Raw genomic sequence first — 5965 nt, forward strand, 5'->3', positions numbered from 1 at the left:
GAGTGAGAACATGTGATATTCTGATCTTTGTTTCTGTGTGAGGTCATTCAGTATTATAGACTCTAGTTCCATCCAAGTTGCAGTGAAATTCATGATTTTGTTCTTTTTTATGGCTGCGTAGTATTCCATCGTGTATATGTACCACATTTTTTTAATCCAGTCCTCTTTTGATGAGCAGCATGATTGTTTCCAGGTTCTTGCTATTGTGAACGATGCTGCGATAAACATACATGTGCAGGTATCTTTTTTATAGAGTGATTTGTGTTCTTCAGGGTATATTCCCAGTAGGGGGATTGCAGGGTCATATGGAAGGTCAATTTTTAGAGCTTTTAGGAATCGCCACACTGCTTTCCACAGAGGTTGCACTAGTTTACACTCCCACCAGCAGTGTAGAAGTGTTCCCTTTTCACCACACCCTCTCCAGCAGCTGTTATTTTTTGAGTTGTTGATAATTGCCATTCTGACTGGAGTTAGGTGGTATCTCAGTGTGGTTTTGATTTGCATCTCCCTGATGATTAGTGAGGTTGAGCATTTCTTCATGTGTTTGTTGGCTTCTCGAATGTCTTCTTTTGTGAAGTGTCTGTTCATATCTTTTGCCCATTTTATAATGGAGTTGTTTGTTTTCTTCTTTTCAGTACGTTTCAGTTCCTTGTAGATCCAGGATGTTAAGCCTTTGTCAGACCTAGAGTTGGCAAAGACTAAATGGGACCTTATTAAACTGACAAGCTTCTGCAAAGCCAAAGAAACCATCAAGAGAGCAGGAAGACAGCCTCCAGCATTTTTTACTGGTGTATTTTGACCTTTGGTTTCAGTATTTAGGATTCCTTTGAATATTTCTTGTAGAGCTAGTCTAGTGGTGACAAATTCCCTCAGCATTTGCTTGTCTGCAAAGGACTTTATTTCTCCTTCATTTATGAAATTTCATTTTACAGGATACAAAATTCTTGGCTGACAGTTATTCTGTTTAAGGAGATTGAAAATGGTGCCTTAATCCCTTCTGGCTTGTAGGGTTTTCTTCTGAGAATTCTGCTGTTAGTCTAACAGGTTTATCTTTGTAAGTTATTTTATGCTTTCTTCTCACTTCACATTAACTTTGCATACCTGGATGATTATATGCCTTTGGGATGTCCTTTATATAATGAATCTTCTGGGGGTTCTTTGAGCTTCTTGTAGCTGGATGTTTAAATCTCTGGCAAGGCCAAGGAATGTTCCCTCCATTATTTCCTCTAATAGGCTTCCCATAGTTATTGCTTTTCCCTCTTTCCCAGGAAAGCCTGTCATAGGTGTGGACATTTTACACAATCCCCTATCTCTTGGAGACTTTGTTATGTTCTCTTGATTCTTTTTTCTTTATTGTTGTCTGATTGGGTTAATTCTAAAACCTTGTCTTCAAGGTCTGAGATTCTTTTTTCTACTTGTTTTACTCTACTATTAAAACTTTCCATTGCATTTTGTACTTCCCTAGATGCTTCTTTTATTTCCAGAATTTCTGCTTTTTTTTTAAGGTGGCTATCTCTTTGGAGAATTTTTCATCCAGTCCTGAATAGTTTTGTTTTTGTTTTTGTTTTTTATGCTTCCTCCTAAAGTTACCTGACCAATATAATCATCAAAATGTGAATTCTATGACCAGAATTTCAACAAATTTCATTTTGTTTAGGGTTTATTGCTGAAGAGTTGGTGTAGTCTTTTGAGGGTGTTGGAGAACTATGTTTTGTTTTGTTTTTCTCCATAGGATCAGAATTATTGTTCTGCTTCCTTCACATTTAGGTAGATAATTTCTTCTTATTTGTGGTTGGTAGGAAGCTGACATATGCACTATTGGGTTCCCTTGGTTATATATAGCGTTGGTGTGGTGAGTTTCTCAGTTGTCAGATGTGGCAGCCCTATGCTATGTACCTGTACTGGATCATGGGGTCTTAAGTGGCCAGCATGCCTTGAAAAGTGTTATTAGCTAGCATTTTGGGATCTGGCCTTTCTCAAAGCTGAGTTGTTGCATTCGATGTGATTGGCTATATGTTGACCTCCAACCAGGAGGTGGCGCTTATGGGAGAAAGCCACAATGGGGGCTGTAGGGTTCCTACTTAGTGTTTCTCCAAGGAAGTTCCCTGCCAGTCTAGGCTGTGGGCAGGGCTCTGGGGACTTCCTAAGTTTTCTGCCCATTTTGAGTCTTTTGCATTTCTGCAGGGGAAAAGAGAAAAGGAGATGAAGCACCCTGCAAATGTCCACTCTTAGCTGTCCCAGTGGGGATTAAGGAGGAGTCCCAGGCCACTAGGGTAATGCTGTTGTGCAGAGCAGGCCCAGAAGACTTCACAAGGGGAGTGAAAGGTTGCTATGGCAACGTGTCCCCTGGCTCCCACCTTGGCCTCAGGCAATCTGGGATCTGAATGTCAAGGTACAGCCAGTCTCAGGGCCTCAAATGTCCTCAGAAACCTGCCCAACCAGGAACTTTCTACAGCTGTGGTGTTTGCTCTTGGGGTCTGTTCCCTCCTAAGCTGCCTGGAAAGCAGTTGCTCTGCCCTGCAAGGTTTGAGTTCCTGGGAAATGGCAGCTGGTAAGTCTTTGCCTGCACCACTTCATGGCCGAGAGTGGCTGTGGGAAAGGGGGTTTGCCATGAGGGGCTGAGGTCCCACAAGGCCCAGAGATCCCTGAGAGTTTGCAGCACAGAACTCCCAAAGTCCTGTCACTCACCCTCCCCATTGCATCTGAAGTCTGTAGTGGACTGTGCAGTGCAGGAGATAGTCTAGCCAGTTTCAGTCCAGGTCTGTGGATTATTTTCCTTCTTCTTTGCTCTAAGTGGTTTTTACCTCTCCTTTGAGACCATCAGGGCATGCTGCTGAATCCATTCCTCTCTGTGTGCTAAGGAAACTCTATCTTGGTTCATTCCACAGGAGAAATTCCCTCTAGCTGCCTCATCTCTTCTCATGTCCAATCAGCAAAGAAGCCCAATCCAGTTTAAGTTTTCATTAGTTACTATGTACTGGGCAGTGAGGATAGAAAGTTAAATAAGATATTTTCCAGGCATACCTTAAATAATTTTCCTCCAATGCCACCTTAATCATGCAATGAAGGTTTTAATGTCATTAATATCTGTCTGTATATCTCTTAATTTTGCCTTCACCCCAGTCTCTGCCCTGTGCTGCTTACATATCTAATTCTCCACTGCAGCCATCATCAAACTGAGATGCTTACTCCCTCCCTCTGATGATTTACAGACATTCCAAAGGGCATGTGGGCACAAAGGGTTCCAAAGGAAGACATTCCACCTCCTCAATTTCCATATATACTTTTCACCAAAACATAGCTGAATAAGTAAGTGCCTCTAGTTAGCATTTTTTGTCAATTTTCTTTTCACCCTCGCCATCACCCATTTCCCCCCTTTTCACAAAATAAAAGCATAACTCTCACTTATTCTGCTCTTACTGTCAAAAAATAAATCTAGTAGCCTCCAATTCTTAGAATTCAACAAATTTGGAGGAGAATTAATGAACATGTGCATTCACAGATTATTAAGAAGTGGTTTGATAATAAATTATTATGTGATTTTTGGCATACATCCCCTAAAAGTATTCATAGAATTGAGTAACTTGCCCTTTAAAAAAAGGAGAAAAAATGATAGAGAATTGATACTACATTATTTTTTATTTCAGTAAAGGAAATCCAGCTAAATCATTTCATTAAAAGGTGCATTTCCAATACAATTCTTCTTTCATATTTAGTGTTTATTGAAATTTATATTAGATATTATTTTGATCAGTTGTCAACTAATTGTAACTAAAGACTTAATCCAGAAAAAAAATTGTATCATTTAAACCTTATAAACATGATAAACTTTAATTTTAAAAAAATTTCCATTCATATGCATATGTTATGGTAACTAAGTAGATGGAATATTCAATAAAAACTTTCAGCACAAAAATCTATCACTTTAGGATTAAATTTTATGGGAAACATAGACCAGAAATATGTGTAAATGAAGTGATGTATATTTTTTTGGTTATGTAAGAAAAAATTGCTCAAGTATCTTTTAAACAGATGATGATGAAAATCAAATCACTATGGTTTATAGATCCATAGATTCATTTAAAAGAGGGATGTAACTTTTATTTTTAGATTTGAATAGTAACCAAAGAGTAGAAATTATCCTTTCTGTCTAAATACAATAAAAATATTTGCTGTCAACTTAGAAATGCACAAATGAGTACATTTCTAAAATTCTTTAGATAGTTCAAAAGGAAAAATGTTCAAAGTTCATTGCTCTTGAGCCTGGCTACTCAAAATGGAACTCTATTGGCATCACCTGGGAGCTTGTTAGAACTACAAAGCTCAAGCATCACCTCAGACTTATCAAACAGAATCATTTTAGTATAGTTCCCAAGTATTCCACATCCCATTAAAGTGTAAGTACTGCTCAGCAAGATTCCTTCACCTAGATAGTGCATCAAAGTTGACTTATTATCTCCCTAACTTCACCATTTCTTCCATGTATTTTCCTATCCTGGTAAATTGCATCAGCATCCAGTTAACTTTGACTGGAAACCACTTACTCTATCATCTCTTCTCATGTCCAGTCAGCAAAGAAGCCCAACACAGTTTAATTTTTCATTAGTTACTATGTACTGGGCAATGAGGATAGAAAGTTAAATAAGATATTTTCCAGGTATACCTTAAATAATTTTCCTCCAATGTCTTCTCTGGTGGATTGACTCTATTAAAAGTTAAACTGAGGAACAATAAAATTTTAAAGAGTTTGTTTAAGCTAATAACAATTCATGAATTGGGCAGCTCCAAACTAAAAGTGGTTTGGGAGCTCCACAGAGGGAACATAAGGGGAAGCCTTTTTAAAGGATGAACACAGAAGTAAAGCTAAGAAAATATTTGACTGGTTACATTTATACATTGCCTTATTTGGCCTATTCTGTTGGAAAGCCTCTGGTTATGTAAGTTTGTTAACTGTTTATGAGTTGGGTGAGAGCTTAAGTTCTGTTTTTCTTTAATGTAGACATTTACAATAAGAAGTTTAAGTTAACTTTCACTGATGTTTACAATTTAATCAAGGTTAAGAACACCTATGAGGCTTAACTGATTGTGTTGGCTCAAAAATTATTTAGGCCTAGGCTTCACTTTAATTTATTTGAACAACTCTAAGGTGGCCCCCAATAATCCCCACCTTCTGTGTTCATCCTTTTGTGTAATCTTCTCCCCATGAGTGTATGTGTGTGGCTGGATCTGCCATTGGCTTCTAACCAATAGTATATGGCAAAATAGGTCACTTCCATGGTTACTTTACATTATATAAGATCCCTATCAGACTTGCTTAGAGTCTTTCTCTGTACTTCTGACCTTAAACAAGTGAACTGAGAGATTATAAACTGCCTGTGGAGAGGGCCGTGTGTAGGGAGCTAGGGCAACCTCTGACTGACAGTCAACATCTTAACTGAAGCCTTGTGAGAAACCCAGAACCTACCTAAAGAGAGAACTCAGCTAGTCATTCCCGCACTCCTGATCCACAGACACTGTGAGGTAATAAATGTGTGCTTCTGAAAGCTAAGTTTTTGATAATTTGTTATGCACCACAGAAAATCATGCAGGCGCTGACAGTGCCTTAGCTGGGCAGGTACAAGTTCCTTGTCATTGCTTTTCTGTCAACAGTTCCTCCTTCCTCTTCATTCAACTTCAGGAGGAATCTCCCTGTGTCATATTCTTGCCTGAAACACTGCAAGGCCTAAAAATTATGTCCAGTACATAGTAGGCTTTCAGTGAATATGTGTTAAATAAATAAAAATTTAAAAGTTGCCTGTATAAAATACAATACTAAGCAATGGACCAATTGGTTTTAAAGATACAGTACTGGTCTTCAGGATGCATAAAGTCTACACCAAGGGAGATAATGAGGATGACGTCGTGGCTATTCTGTTTATATTTTAGTTTTGCAGCTATTCTTTGCAACCTTTGAAAAGTCACCTCT

The sequence above is a fragment of the Carlito syrichta genome, unplaced genomic scaffold, assembly GCF_000164805.1.
Source record: "Carlito syrichta isolate Samal-C Ts95f unplaced genomic scaffold, Tarsius_syrichta-2.0.1 Scaffold99233, whole genome shotgun sequence".
Taxonomy (NCBI): Eukaryota; Metazoa; Chordata; class Mammalia; order Primates; family Tarsiidae; genus Carlito; species Carlito syrichta.